Source organism: Desmodus rotundus, chromosome 4, assembly GCF_022682495.2.
Source record: "Desmodus rotundus isolate HL8 chromosome 4, HLdesRot8A.1, whole genome shotgun sequence".
NCBI classification, from domain to species: Eukaryota; Metazoa; Chordata; class Mammalia; order Chiroptera; family Phyllostomidae; genus Desmodus; species Desmodus rotundus.
In genome coordinates this window covers 15,123,415-15,140,389 of record NC_071390.1, presented here as the reverse complement: position 1 = coordinate 15,140,389, position 16,975 = coordinate 15,123,415, and the positions used below count along the sequence as shown (strand labels likewise).

The 16,975-nt window shown below is 36.0% G+C and overlaps 1 protein-coding gene and 1 pseudogene across 3 annotated transcripts in view; one reads left to right on the top strand and one right to left on the bottom strand.

Annotated features, from left to right (window-relative positions):
* Positions 1–16,975, top strand: part of MXI1 (MAX interactor 1, dimerization protein) — a 74,536-nt gene that overhangs the window by 39,428 nt on the left and 18,133 nt on the right. The window lies entirely within an intron of this gene.
* Positions 8,123–10,639, bottom strand: LOC112300181 (X-ray repair cross-complementing protein 6 pseudogene; annotated as a pseudogene).

The window sequence follows — 16,975 nt, the reverse complement described above, 5'->3', positions numbered from 1 at the left end:
ACGAAGAGATAGCCAATCTATCAGATGCACAGTTCAAAACACTGGTAATCAGGATGCTCACAGAATTGGTTGAATTTGGTTGCAAATTAGATGAAAAAATGAAGGCTATGCTAAGAGAAACAAAGGAAAATGTACAGGGAACCAATAGTGATGGGAAGGAAACTGGGACTCAAATCAACGGTGTGGACCACAAGGGAGAAAGAAACATCCAACCAGAAAAGAATGAAGAAACAAGAATTCAAAAAACTGAGGAGAGGCTAGGAACCTCCAGGACATCTTTAAACGTTCCAACATCTGAATTATAGGGGTGCCAGAAGGAGAAGAGGAAGAACAAAAAATTGAAAACTTATTTGAACAAATAATGAAGGAGAACTCCCCTAATCTGGCAAAGGAAATAGACTTCCAGGAAGTCCAGGAAGCTCAGAGAGTCCCAAAGAAGCTGGACCCAAGGAGGAACACACCAAGGCATGTCATAATTACATTACCCAGGATTAAACAGAAGGAGAGAATCTTAGAAGCAGCAAGAGAAAAGGGCACAGTTACCTACAAAGGAGTTCCCATAAGACTGTCAGCTGATTTCTCAAAAGAGACCTTACAGGCAAGAAGGGGCTGGAAAGAAGTATTCCAAGTCATGAAAGGCAAGGACCTACATCCAAGATTGCTCTATCCAGCAAAGCTATCATTTAGAATGGGAGGGAAGATAAAGTACTTCTCAGATAAGGTCAAGTTCAAGGAGTTCATCATCACCAAGCCCTTATTATATGAAATGTTAAAGGGATTTATCTAAGAAAAAGATAAAAAATATGAACAGTAAAAATGACAGCAAACTCACAGTTATTAACAAACCACACCTAAAACAAAAGCAAACTAAGCAAACAACTAGAACAGGAACAGAACCACAGAAATGGAGATCACATGGAGGGGAATCGACAGGGGAGTGGGAGGGGGAGAGAGGTGGGAAAGGTACAGAGAATAAGTAGCATAAATGGTAGGTAGAAAATAGACGGGGGGAGGGTAAGAGTAGTATAGAAAATGTAGAAGCCAAAGAACTTATATGTATGACCCATGGACATGACCTAAAGGGGGGGATGTGGGTGGGAGGGAGTATGCAGGATGGGGTGGGGTGAAGGGGGGCAATGGGACAACTGTAATAGCATAATCAATAAAATATATTTAAAAAAACCAAACTAGCCATTTTGACCAGCACAGCTACAGTTTGAAACAAGACAATGGGAACACAAAACAGACCTATTCATAATCCTGTGGGATCATCAATATGATAGCTATGTCTATTATCAGTCTTTTCCTTCCATAATGATTAATAAATATTGTGATTGGCATGATGGTAGATAAAACGAAGTATAAGAGACTGACTACATCCTTTTCTTAAGGTTAAGGTCATTATAGTTTGGTAATTATAGGTTTCATCTTTCAGTACCAGGATCTAGTTAAGTTACCAGTGAATTCTAGAAAGGTGGCTAAAATTAGTTTCAAACTGAAGGTTGAAACCCAGTTGTGGTCTGTGTAGTCATTTTCGAAAAAGGAATAGAATAGAAAATATCAAAGTGTATTGCTTGAAGTAAAGTTAAATGTAGAATCGTGAAACTTGTATATACATGATGTAAGACACTGGTCATAGTCAAAAAGCCACTGCTCTGGATAATCAAGGAAAATGTATGCTGAGCCATGAAGAAGAAATAGATTTTGAATCTAAGCAAAGAATAAGGAAAGGGGGCAGTCCATGGAAGCGGGAAGGTGGCATCAGAAGCTGTGTTAGGAAAGAGAGAGGAGATCATACTGAGATGAAGAACAGTCTATCAAATTAATAGTGGGAAACGAGGCTGGAAACATGGTTTAGAAATAAAGTGTGGAGTGTTATTGAATGTCAAGGAATTTGGATTTTATTTTGTTGGCAGTAGTGAGTTTTTGAGGCTTTAGAAGCAAAAAGATAGGCATGGACAAAGCATTTTTCGAAAACAGTACAAGGTCTCTCCAAAAAGCACCCAGCCAGTACCGTGAAAAATAGAGACATTTATTGAAGAAAATATAAGATAGGAGAAACACTATACATAGGACAATGACGCCTCAGTCTCCTTCAAAGTAGGCACCTTGAGACCTCTTCACACAGTTTTCCCAGCATCTCTTCCCTGTTCAAATGATTCTGCAAAATCCTTTGTTGGAATCGCCATCAGCTGCCCTGTCATGTGTGTATTTTCTGGAATCTCATCATCTGAAATCTTTTCCCTTTCAAAGGTGATTTAAGTTTTGGGAAAAGCCAGAAGTCACAGGGCACTGTGCTGTAGCGGGGCTGAGTCAGCTGAGTGATTTGATGTTTCACCAAAAAAAACTGCACCAGACGTGATGCATGATCAGGCACGTTGTCATGATGAAGCTGCCAATCACCAGTCGCCCATTGCTGCGGCCATTTTCGTTGTTTTGCATCTCTCAACTAGTGAAGAACATTGAGGTAGAACTTCTTCTTAATTGTTTGTCCTGGAGGGGCATACTCATGATGCACAACCCCTTCCCAATCAAAAAACACAATTAAGATGGTCTTGATCTTGCTGCAACTTTGCCACGCCTTCTTTGGGCGTGGAGAACCAGGTGACATCCATTGAGACAACTGGGCCTTCATTTCCAGATCATAGCTGTAGACCCACAATTCATCTTTGGTTAGGTCTGCTTGAGGAAATCTGGTTCATTGGTAGAGGTTTGAATCAAGTCATTAGCAACTGCAGCACAATGTTCCTTCTGTTCTGGTAGCAGAAGCTGCAGAATGAATTTTGCCATGACACGTTTCATGTCCAGATCCTGTGTCAAGTCTTGGAAACAGTAGTTTTTGGAATCCCCAGATCCGCCTCTAGCTCTCGCACTCTCAGTCGCCTATCTTTGCTGACCACCGCCCATACAAGTTCAGCATTCTTATGTGTTCTGCTTGTTGCAGGCCTAACAGAACATGGATCATTTTCAACAGAATCTCAACCATCTTTGAAGTCTTTGTGCCATACTTTTATTTGTCTTGCACTCACTGCATCATCCCCAAAAGCCTTCTGAATCATCCAAATAGTTTCCATAGAGGAATATTCAAACTTAATGAAAAATTTGATGCAGATTTGTTGCTCTCCTCAGTCACTTTGAATGTGATGGCCATATAGTACACATGCTCACTCAATGATGTCTTCCACCCCCACTGACCACTGACTAGTATAGTGAAGTCATCTTTGTTCACGCATATGCATTCCAGCCCACTCTTCTTAGCTGCCAGATTACATTGTGATGCAAACCATTCCTGTTATATTAACAGTGGCTTTACTTTTTCTGGACAGAACTTGTACAGTTAGCTATAGAAGCAGAGATTCTAGTTTGGATATTATTGAAGTAACCCATGTGGTAGAAGGGTATAAGAATCAGCAGTCAGGTGATGGAAATGGAAACAGAAAGGAAGAGAGAGGACTAAGAAACCATATAAAGGAAGAACATGGTTCTCCATCAACTGCTACTATTTATTAATCCTCATGTTTCATCTTTACATAGCAACAACAGTGATCTTCTCAAAGGATATATTATATCCTGTCATTTCTGTTTATAATCTTCCGCTGGCTTCCCATTGCCATTAGATAAAATCTGTGGTCTACAAAGTTCTGTCTCTCTGTCCCTCATCTCCTTTGGTCCAGCTGACACTGCTTTCTTTCCCCCACCCCTCCCTCAAACACACCATGTTCACTTTCATCTTGGACTTTCGCACTTGCTCTTTCTTTTGCTTAGAAAGTCCCTGCTGTAACTCTTCATCATTATTTAGTTCTCAGTTCTCAGGTCATCTCTTAGAGTATAGTCGTTGCCCTCCAGTCACTCTCTGTCCCGTTGTCTTTTCTGTCACCTTAACATTTATTTCTGAATTATTTGACTTCTTGCACTAGACTCTAAGTTTCAGGAGGGCAGGGATTTTGCCTTATTTACCCTTAGCATATAGCAGTCATTTAATAAATATTCATTGAGTGACAAACTGATTCTATATACTATTGAGTATATTTACAACCAGTAATATATGTTACTGAATCATAATGACTTAAGTGAAAAATGACAAATATATAAAGTACTCTTGAGAGTGTAACAGACATTATAATAAAATAATTTCATGTGAAGTAAATGGAAAATTTAATGAATTCTTAAAATGTAAATTATGTGAAAAAGCTTGGTAAGTGGGAACATCTTAAAGGATTTTTACTATGCAGAACTTATTCCTGCTTATAAAAAAAGTCAGTAACCTTTTTAAAGAGGCTAATTGATTCTTTCAGTTCATTAGGATATTATGTAGTATAAAGACAGGTGATTTTGTAAAGGGGAATAGTTTACCTGATGGAGTTTATGCTCCACTTGTGAAGTCTTTATTCTTTTCTCATTCCATAAGTTGAAAATGGTAAGCATTTTATGAGGTAAAGATTTATATACGCTTGGAGACTAGAATGTCAGAATAATTTCAATTTTTTTGTGTGTGTTAGAATTTTTAATGTATCAGTTATACTTATCCCAATGGTTTGGACATGATAATGAATATAATATTTTTTTCTAGATTATCTACATGTCCCCAATTGACATGGAAATTTTGACAAAGTGATTGTTTTAGTCTACCTTATTTTATAACAATGTATAAGAGTAAATCTTTGTGCCCCTTGGGTAAGGCAGTGGTGTCTTAGTATATCACCTGACTATTTATGATTCTTTGGCAGGAGGAACATACCTTAACTGGTTTTAGCTGCATATTTTGGGTGCTTATATGACATTTGTTTAAAAAGAACATACACTTTTATATACAGTATGCACATTCTAGAAAAAAATATACATTTGTTTTATTAGGAGAGAAAAACAGAGTACAAGAGTGGTTTGGCGGAACTTGTATTAAAAACAAGTTATGAGGTTAAACCTTTAGTATAGGTTTGATATGTATAACTGTAGCTGGTTCAAAAGTCTACTGTGTTGGATTGGATCTGATAATTATGGAAAGTTTAGTCAAATGCTTTTATTAGCCTTAGTTAATTACTGAGATACAAATCTCAGTATGAAAATGCCTTATAGTAACTTCCTTAGCCTGGTAAACGACATTTATGAAAAACCCACAGCTAGCCTCATATGCAGTGGTAAAAGGCTGAATGTTTTTTCCTAAGATCAGGAACAAGAATGTCTCCTCTCCTGATTTCTCCTCAGTGTTGTACTGGAGGTATTAGCCAGGGCAGTTAGGCAAGAGGAAGAAATAAAAGGCATCCAGATTTGAAGGGAATAAGTAAAACTGTTTCTGTTTGCAGGTATCAGTCTTCTGTATAGAAAACCCTACGGAACCCACAACAAACTATTACAGTTTATATATGAATTTAGCGAAGTTGCAGGGTTCAGGACTGACACAGAAACAGTTGTGTTTCTATGTACCAGCAATGAACAATCCGAAAATGAATTTAAGAATACAGTTCCATTTATAAAGCATCCAAAAGAATAAAATGTATAGGAATAAATTTAACCAAGGAGGTAAAAGATTTGTGCATTGAAAATTTTGAAATACTGTTTAAAGAAATTAAAGAAAACATCTTTGTTTATGGATTGGAAGTGTTAATGTCGTTAAGATGGCAATACTCCCCATATTGATGTGCAGATTCAGTGCAAGCCAAATCAAAACCCCAGCTTCCTTTTTAGCAGCAATTGACAATTGAGCCTAATGTTTATATGAAAATGCAAGGTACCCAAAATAGTCCCAACAATCTTGAAAAGAACAAAGTTGGAGTACTTATTCTTCCCAATTTCAAAGCTTACTACAAAGCTTTGTAATCAAGACAGAGTGATATTGGCCTAATAATAGACTTATATAAAGCAATGGAATAGAATCCAGAGATACTCCCTCATATTTAGAGTCAATTAATTTTCGGCAAGGTGCTAAGACGTGCAATGTATTTTCAACAAATGGTGCTGATACAACTAGATATCTACATGCAAAATAATGAAGTTGGATCCTTAAGACAACCCAATAGAAAAACAGACAAAGGATTTGAATAGATGTTTCTCCAAAGAAAATATACAAAAGGCCAATAAGCACATGAAAAGATGCTCAACATCAGTAGTCATTAGGAAAATGCAAAGCAAAACTACAAGATATCACTTCATACTTACAAAAATGGCTAACTAGTGTGCTCACCAACTTTGTGGTCATCCATTTATTGTAGCAGCCACCATTGATTGGAGGAAAGGTCCTGAAAGGTCCACTAACCTTATAATTTGGCCCTTAAAAAGTGCCGATGTCATCATCATCGGATGGCATTGCACAAATGACTCAACTGTTTACAGTTACTTACTACACATAATTAATCAAATATAAGTTTACAATGTATTATATGGTGTTGCTACCTAATGTAGTTTACTTGATAATGAGGAAAGATTGAGCTCTGTGTATAAAAAGGGTATAGTTAAAGGTTTGTAAGAGCCTCTAATGTATAATGAAATCTAACAAAATTAAGACCATATATTGAACAAATGTGGCAATTGTACCAGTTTCTCTTAAGATATAATAAAATATAGCTTGATTGTATTTGTTAGATCTTGAACAACAAAATTTAAAAGTGTAATTGTGTGGGGATGGGGAAACAGCATTGTCCAGAGACCAGGAAATAACTACTGATCTGGTTTTCTGATTTGGTAAATAAAATTAATGGCTACTTTACTTTTTTAGCTTAAGATGGAAAACTGACACCCTTATTTTTAATTTACATAAAAATCTTAAAGAAGAAAAATTTATTCTTTGTACTATAACTGGACTATGAGTCCAGTTGTACTGAGTTTTCAAGTGTAACTATAAAACACTAAAAAAGTAATTAAACATTAGGAAGTACAGGATACTTATTTTAAAAATTTTGGCTATTTATGAAGCTGTAGAACTAGATAATATAGAAGTTAACATGACTAAACAGTATGCAGAGTACTATCATTTGTTAGACATGTAATTGCTGCATTAATTTTTGTATGCAAGTCAATGAATATTTTAACTGTATTTTTATATGGGTAGGAATGCTGAAAACTGTAGACAAACTAAAAATAGCTGTTAGAGTACAGAAATAGGCACCTGTTAGCATTAGAATTGAATGTTATATGAGATAGAGATGAAATAATGGGTGGGTTTTGGAGATAAAATTTATGGTTAATAGAAGAAGCATAGCCAGGATGAAATTACACATCTAAAATGCAGCCTGTGCAATGAAGTCATTGCAGTAGCGTCTAGATAGATTCAGTCTCTATATTGACCTTTGTCAGAAATAGCTCATTAAGGCTAAGCTTTCTACTTCCTGACCCAGGCTGCAAGGTGACAGAGGCTGACTCAGACAAGGATTGCATTCTAGAAACCAAGTGTTCTCAGAATTTCAGCTATCCAGTTCCTAAAGTTTAAATCAATTCTACAGCTGATACATGGGAAGAGATGAGATCATTAGTCTTAAAAATAACCCAGAAATATTATAACTTGACACTCAGATTCTAAAATTATGTCTGGAATAAACAAATAAGTCAGACTTTAAAATATTGTAGTGAAGATATAGTAGCTTTTTATCCAAGTAATTGCAAAGTGTATATCTCAGTGCAGCTATAACTTGCTTAAGAAAACACTTCCTCTCAAACTATGAATTTGTAATTTAAAAAAGGAATAGTTTAATTAATAGATTTTGTTGATACATTTTATATGATGCTGTATATAAAAATTTATTTTGAGGACTGTGTTTGATACATAAAACTGACTATACCTTTTATACTGGTGCTCACAGGAGCAGAATTCTACTAGACTTTAAGACAATAAGATATTTTATTAAATTCCTTTGCTGCATATAGTGATTACTGCAGTATAAATGTTCTGATAAACATTGGTTTAATAGTAAATTCGATTCAAATGCTTTTTCTTAAACTAGCATCTTCATTTGAAGAAATTTCTGTTTTGGCATAAATTTTGGCAATTCAGGCATGCCAAGAGGTATATCAGTCAGAAATCTTTTTATTAACTGAGTGACTTCTTTAGTGTCTTGCATTTATTTATCTTTTAAAATGAAGAGATTCAGATCGTTTTGATATATTTTACCTTTGCAGAGAAGAGGATAATATTTTGAACTTCTTATATTTTCCTATGTATTCTAGTAGATACTGCCATTTGAAAGTCCCATGGGTGTTCTCTAGTGAAAAACCACAGATCTAAAGAGGGAGGATTCAGTAATAAGAATAGGATTTCCTAATATAGTTACTTGCTAACCAGTTCCTAAAGACATATTTACTTGGAAAATAATTAATTCAGCCCTGGGACAAATGTGTAACATATTGCTTATATTCATATCTTCTAAGTCAAGAAATGTTGAAACTTAATGAACTCATAAGTAAATTGACTTTTGTTGTTATTTTGGGAAAAGCAAATGGAGAAGGTAGATTTTAATACTATACATGGTTTAGGAACTAAATTATCAAAAAGATACCTGGAATCCAACCCGGATGACTTCTTTGGGGATATGTAATACATGGATGTGAGAATTGTACCAGAAATCAGAAGATAATTTTTCTTTTCATCTCTGCTACTGGTAGACTGTGGATGTCAAATAAGTTATCTCAATTCTGGGGGCCTTGCTTTCCTTGGCTCTAAGAGGAGACCTAGATGGCCTCTAAATTCCTTCCCTACATGAAAAGTTTTATAGTTCTGTGAATTTTTTTTTAATAGTACAAAATTAGGGCTTTTTATTTAGACAGGAGAATAAAGCTCAGCAAAGTGGGAGGGTTATGCTGTCTCCATGACAACAGAAAGTCTCATAAATGTAAAGTCCTGGCTTCTGTCAGGCAGACTCTTCCTGGCTCAGGAAAAACACTTTTAACTTGAGAACAAAACCAGGCAGCCTGGTGACAGAGTGGAAAGGTGGCTGGGTGTACAGTGTTGGAAGTGCTTGGTGAGCATGTCCAGCAGCTCCTGCTTCCTCATCCTGCCCTTCAGCCCATACACCTTGGAGGCTTCCTTCAGCATGGGCACAGTGAGCTTATGCAGCACGTCCTTGCTGACATGGGCCTTCAGTTCCTCTTCAGATATTTCCACCTTGGGCCTTCAGAACCTTCATCATCTTATTTTTGCTGGAGAACTTTCTCCTCAGGATTGTAATGTGGTAGGTACACAAGTTCCTTAAGCTCATCCACGAGGTAACCCAGTCTTTTATCCAGTGCTTCAACCTTGGGCAATGTCAGATCTACTGCTTGTTCGGGCTCTGTCAAATTCAAAGCCAAGGCCTCCAGGTTCCTGAAGTGCTGCCGCAGCACTGGGTTCTCAAAGCTGTCACTTCTATATTTAAAGCAGAGCTTCTGAACAATAGCCTTCATCTTGTCTCCCTGCTCTGGGTTTGCCATGACTTTTTAGTAAAGGGCACCTTCCATTTATCATCAGCATAAGGTAAGAAGAAGGGCTGAAAACCTGGGGAAAGCCACCTGAATTTTCCGATCATCTAGTTCCTCTTCCTCTGGCATCAAGGCCACAAATAAGAGGGGATGTTCTGGCAGAGGGTGTATCTGCACGTTACCATGACCTCCTTCTCCAGACACTTCATGAGTAGAGCACTGAACAAGGTTGAGCTCCCATTAACCAGGGTACACTGAACAGGGAGGGTCTTAGGTAATGGTGCTGCTTCTGCATTTTCAAGGACTTGAAACTGATGAGAACCAAACCTGGTCCATCAGACTGTTTTAGCTGTTTCTTTCCTCTTTATCTAGTACAATCTGATGACTCATAGATCTGAGATCTCTTGGCGGCTCTAGGCAGAAGCAAACGGTCTGTATTTACATTAAATGTCCGCAGCCTGGTTTTCACTGGTTCATTTGTTTCCCAAAAAAGCCTGATCGGAGGAGGTTTGAGAGCTTTCTGGACCATATTTTAATGGCTACAGTAAGCATTATCTTTGTTGAGCTTAAACTTGAACCTCCTGAGTGCTCGCTTTCTGATGTCTTTGGCACAAACCTTCCTCAACGATCTTTTAGCTTGCTTGATTCCTAAAAGTGAACCCATTGGTCCTCATCTTCTGCTATGTTGATATCTTTAAAATAAGGGTACATCAAAGTCCCCATGTTTCTTCAGGTGCATAAAGTCAAGGAAGATACCTGAGTCATGGAAACTCCTGGCCCTGCTGGCTTTGGCATTGTTGTTGCCATCTGTGTTGGTGAGCAGCATGGTACTCTATGGCTCATCTTGAACCCACAGCACTTCATGTAGTCACATCCATGGCCAGTCAGGTCTTGGGAATGTTTTTTCCCCTGCTGCACCTTAAACTGGGCAAGCTCTAGCATTTGTTTAACTCCTGGATTATTCAGCTTCTGTAAGATGTAAATATTTTTGAAATTCATTGAGGTTTTGTCCTTCTTGGTACCATAGAACACCACGGCCAAGAGCTCTTGATCACTGCTTATGATCTTACTGGTGTACACACTCTGGATACACTGGATGCTCATGTCAAATTGAGTCAATTTAGCTTCACCCTGAGATTTAAATATGGCCCTAGAATCATCAACCAAAAAAAAATTAAACTATCTCTTACTGAATATTTATATTCTCCCTCTGCTTCAAGGACCTTCTCTTGTTCTTCCTCATCGCCCTTGTTTTTGTTGTAATAAGACTCCCACCCTGACATGTTGGTTATTGTTTGCTCAAGCACAGGGAAGAGATCCTGAATGTTTTAAGTTCGGTAATTATAGGCATATTAGAAACTTTATTATTCTGTTGTCTCCAAAGCATTTTCCTTGATATAAATACACACATACACATGTATATATGTAACATCCCCCACCCCCCAGAAACACACAAAATGAGAGAGCAGCTGGAAAAATGAGTTTAGAATCTTATCCCATTAAAACTTTGGAACTTTGTAAAATTTATAAATATTACTATAACACATGGTGCTATAGCTACAATGAAAAAAGGTTATTTTACAATAAGTTATTTTATAATGATAAATAGTAAATACTTGTATAAAGCTAGAATTTGCCCTAAGAAGCATAGACCTAAGGAAGTGTAACAAGTAAACATCATTGTGTTAAATCCTGGTCACATTTTTTTCCTATTCTCTGCCAAGTTTATATTTGCTCAGGCTCCAGAAACCCAGTCTTGTGGTGGTGGTTGTATGATACTGCTGTATAGAATTAGTCCTTTTAATAGGTGCTGGTGATCACTAGTGAGGGTGTGTCATACCAGGAGGGAGAAGCACACTTACGTTATACAAAACTCCAAGGAAGGACGAAGTAGCTTATTTAAAATATTGGTCTATAAACAATCTGAAGAGAAAGCTGCAGGTCAGCATATTGGAGGTTTTCTTTCTTACTATTTGGACAATCAGCGTAGCTTTCCGTCTGGGCTGGTGTGGCTCAGTGGGTTGGGTGTTGTCCTGCAGACTGAAAGGTTGCTGGTTTGATTCCAGATAGGGCTCCATTTAGAAGCATGCAAGAGGCAACTGATTAATATTTCTCTCCCTTTGGCCCTCTCTAAAAATAAATAAATAAAATCTTTTTTTAAAGTAGTTTTTCAGTAATATCCTCACTGCTTTGATAGTTTGCAATTCCATCTCTAATTTTAGGACATCTCCACTGTTTATTTTTTTTCTCCTCCAAGTTGCTAAGGGTTGCTGGAAATCAGCTGTGCTGACTGGATCAACTTGAAATTTATGCTGTCTTTAACTGCAGCCTCCTTACAGATCAGCCATGCTACTTACTGTTTTCCTGTAGTGTTTTATCGCAGTAACTGTTCAAACTTTTTTAAAAATCCCTTCAGCAGAGTGGGAGGTAAAGCACAAAGCTAGGTATTATCTGCATCACACTGTAGTTTCAGGATAGGACTTTAGTTTCTCTAAAATTAGGTGGTAGAATTGAATGATCTTTAAGATCTCTTCTAGTCTGAAAAACATTCTGAGATTTTTAAGTACTGAATCCTGCTTTTTACTCTCAGAACTAGTTTTTGAACCAAGGGCTAGGACCCATATCTTCCTGGTCTAAAAGTATTTCCCTATATGTTATTATGACTCTTATTTCTTCTTTTGCTGAAAATATGGACTTGGTTCAAGCTTCTTTTTCTTCCCCTATATTTTTCTGCCTTTATACTTTTGGCTCAAATTCCTTGACTCTTTTCTCCTCAAACTCCTGTTGCACTTCTAATGCACATACAAGCGTGAGCAAGAATAACAAGTGTTTATAATAACCAAAAATTAGAAATAATATGAATTCCTGTCAGGGGAATGGCTAAATAAATGATAATACATCTATAAACTTGGAGTAGATAAAAAGAGTGATATAGACCTCTATGCGTACATGTGAAGAGATTTCTAAGACATAAGTAAGTGAAAAAAGCCAATTGCAAAATAGTATTTCCAGTATGATTTCATTTATGTTAAAAAATACCACAATCTTATATGTAATACATTGGAAGTTCTGGAAAGATACATGTCCAACTGATGTGAAAACTTCTGGGAAAGAGAGAGAGAGTCGAGGAGAAACTACCATGTTGATTTTATTGCGAGAGTTTTTGAAGTAAAATTGTGTTACTTGTGAACTTAAAGACTTTAAAAAGGCAATAATGTATAGGTAATCTTACCCATATGTTTCCATAGATAATAAAGCTGGAAGGGATCTTAGAAAATCATTGTTATTTTATGGATAAGGAAACCTAAGTCTCTCCAAGTTGTATGTTCCACCAGGCTGATTAATGACAAAGACAGGATGAGAACCTAGATTTTCTGATTCCCAAACCAGAACTTTTTCACACTGCCTTCTTACACAGCTGATACATAGTTTTTTCATGAAGTCTTTCCTGATTATCTAGAGTGGTATCTTTTCTAAATTCCTATGTGTTCACTGTTTGTGTCATTTATATGAATTTTAACCCACACTACCTTATACTGTAATGTCCTCCCTTTCTAGATTATGTATAGTCTATGAGGCGCAGTGGACTGTAACTTACTCCTGACACGGTGTCTTACACATAACAGGTGCTTAGTGAATTAGTAATTAACATTTTTGTTTGTTTGATATTTGTAGGAGTCTGTGTACCTTGTGTTGGATTAAGAGAAAAAAGTTATATGAGAAGTCAAATAAAGAGCTGTGTTTTTTTTTGTTTGCTTTGTTTTAGTTTGTTGTATGTGTGTATGAGACCACTTGGAGATAGAAAATATTTTAGGAAGGCACATAGTGAGGTATTTGCTACCCTGCAAATATCTTCCCTTTCCAAGAAAAATAGTTTTGTCCTCCACTCCTGCTTCAAAGAGAACAGTTTGTCCTCATAGGATATTCTAGGTAATATGACCCACTTAGGAAATATGTGGTGATTGTGCTTCATAATGGGATTTCTACTAAAGTTGTGTACCATAGGAAAATGCCTCTTGCGTGTGCTGGTTATACAGATGAAAGTACATTTCTTTCTGTATTTGAATTTGTACAGCTGACCAAGAAACTCAGTTGTGACTTGAAATTTTACTATAAATAACATAGAATCTGTGACATCATTTTTATTGTGTAAACATTTCCTCAAGATATTTGGAATTTATATGTGTCTAGTCCTTTATGTGTTATCATCCTGATTTGTCTACAGAGCTCTATTACTTGATATTAGATCTTGTTAAATTTCAGCTTGCTTTTTGAGATATACATTCCTCTATGATTTTTATCTGCAGTTGTGTTAATACTGTTTTGCTTCTAATTTTTTTATAACTTGGTTTATTTTGATAGCTGTTTAATTTGACATCATTAAAAGCCCGTATAATTATTTAAACAGATTCTTTCATGGAAGTTTCCATAATCAGCTGAAGATTGTTCTTGGGTGGAGCCTTAGGAAGATTTATTCTTTTTTGGAAAGTTAATGTCTTTCTTAGTTTAAAATTAATAGCTTAGGAAAACATCATAGAATGCTGGGAATTTCCATAAATGCTTCTAGCCAAAGAGATTATATTGAAATGGCCAATTGGATCTCATAGGTATTCACCTAGAGCCACTTAATATGCCAGAATTTTAAGAAACATATGTGTGTGTATATATATATATGAATGTATGAATATATATGTATATATTTGTTTAAAAAGCAGTTACGAGTTTGGCTCTTTTGAAATCTGTGAAGTAATTAAATTAGAGATAACAAGTGTTTATTACATAGGAAATGATCTGTAACTACCTCAGTATATTTTAAATATGGTATATTAAAACTTGTTCTTTCCCTGTTGAACATGTTATTAGAAATTTTTTAAAATACTTTTTTAATTTACTTTTAGAGAGAGGGGAAGGGAAGGAGAAAGATAGGGAGAGAAAGATCAGCGTGTGGTTGCCTCTTGCGTGCCCCCTCCTGGCGACCTGGCTCACAACCCAGGCATGTGCCTGACTGGGAATCAAACCAGTGACCCTTTACTTCTCAGGCCAGTGCTCAATCCACTACGCCACACCAGCCAGGGCAGAAATTTCTAAAAACTACATTTAACACATTTTGATCTGCTGTGCTTGTGATGAGTTTTTCACTATTTTTGAGATCATAGATTTTTTTATTTTCATGCAGATAAAGATACATAGATTAATTTACTTGTGATAAAATTAATAGACATTTGCCTGTCATTTTCTAAATGTTTAATTTGCCTTAGGATTTGCTACAGTAAAAATCTTTTTATTTTAAAATTGCAGTCAATAATGCTTAGTTTTATAATATTTATTTGAATGAAATAGAAAAGAGCAGATTTTTAAACATTAGCTTTGGGGCGTTTTCTGGTTTAGTGCTTTAATTTAAAAATAATTTTTTTTCAGTTGGTTGTCCTCAATGGAGAAACCTTTTAGGAAACTATGAAGAACTGTATCCTACATCTATCTAGGATTTCTTAGTTTCGACATGGCAAAGCTGGAGCTCAAACACATGTTTGCACTTGGCAGCTTAATTTTGTAAAATGGCCCTATCTTTCTTGGCAAGTGAAGGTTAATTAGAGGTTTCTCAACATTTGTGATAGAGCTTTGAGTATGTTAGTACAGAGGGGTCAGATGCTAGTACAAATGCTACTGACAGTGATTAGGAGTAAACAATAACTAAGAATTACGTTTTAGCATCAGTTTACTATTTTCATTAAAGTGCAATTTGACCCTTCTCTCTAACTCTGTCCCCTTTTCCACCCTTTTCACTTTTATTTGTGATAACTAGGAAATGTGTTGCAATTTTAGGTTTATTTCAAAGTTCCTTGATCTTGAAAATTTAGGGTTTTGTTTTAAACTTCCTTTGAAAATCAGTCTAGGATGACTTATAAGCAATGGGTAGTGGTCAGTTGTCTATGCTAATATCTCTTTAACAGTTTTATATACCATTAACCCCAAGATGATGTTTTATGACTTAAAATCTTTGGTGGTAGTGAGATTTCATTTGAAGTGGGTTATTAGTTCTTGGCACTGACAAAGGGCTCCTAATGATAATTACAAATCAAATGACAAGCACTTACTAGGAGGCATTGACTGGGTGCTGGGTGCTGGGGTAGGACAAAAGAAGTAGTCCTGGGCCTTGCTCTTGAGGATTTATAGTCTAAGGAGGTGGAATACAAAAGATATTATTATAAAGCCCCTATAAGCAATATATATAATTAAGTGTTAAGTTGTGTGTGCTCCAGATGGGAGTTGATGTAAACTTGTGTTAGGGGACTATCATGGGCTGAAGTTAGTATGAATGACTTAGTTATGAGTGATTATTCCTGTGACTTGCATAGTTTTAAGAGTTTGCTGAAATTGGTTTTTATCACATTTTTAGTATGTTTGAAAGGGCTTTCAGGAGAAATGCTGCATCTGAAACTTCTTTGCTCTGTCTTAATCATAAGTTGTCACTTATTTTGAGGTGAAAGTGAACTTCAGCTATTCAGCCTGGATAAGATACACATGGGCCTGGGACTGACTACATTTGGAGAGTACGATAAAACTTCTTATTCTTTTAATCTATGGTTGCTTTTTTGGTATGTCTTTAATGACAACTAAAATACAGTATCATTTTTAATGACTGTGTTTTCCCTGTGAAAGGAAACACAGGGAAAACACAGTCATTGAAGACATGGTTCTCCCCCATTTATAGCAGCAATGTTGGTGAATGCCCAGGTGTCTTGTGAAAACAACCAAAAAGCTTCAGTGGGGACAGATAAATCTGCTATAGCTTCAGGTGAAAAGGATAACTAAAAGCCCAATATCCATAGCTCTCCAGAATCTCTTAGATGTCATTTTGTTTTGGAGTACTGTTGAAGATGTTCATTTTATTCTAATAACTCCTGTGTGATGAAGAAAGTTTTGGGGTCATTTATTTACCCTTGTAACTTACATTTCATCGGAGTGCTTCTCAGTTTATCCTTTAATAGAGAACCCTAAACAAGATGTTTCTGTGGGAAATCCTTTGCCTTTATAAACGTTCTGCCTGCTCTACTAAATCAACTTCAGATTATTGACTTTTAAAAATTTCAATATAGTTTGTCTAAAGACTGATATGAGAAGTTGATATAAGATTTTATGCCATTAAAAATCTATTTTTTTCATAGAATGCTTTATTTTTAATACATTTATTCAAAAGTAATTAGAGCAAAGCTGACCCTTTAAAATAATCTAAAATTAAATGAGAAAAATATGGGCTAATCTGGAAATGCAATAGATAAATTAGAATAAGGGAGAATTCTGGAAATTAAGAAAAAGTATGCTAAGATTTTTTTTCATCAAAATTATAATGATTAGAATTAGGGAGTATACTCCCTTGAAGCTTGAAGGAGAAATTTTTGGATTTAAAAAGAAGAAAAAGAAGACAGTCCTACTTCACACAGTGAGTGCTAACTATATAGGGGCTAATTACCCAATAAAAAATGAAAATAAAATCAAAGCAATTTAGATCAGTTCTTTAAAATATCACAGTTGTGCTTAATTATAAAGATGTTAGGGGTATGTTTTTGTAACGTATGTGGATTGTCATGGAGGA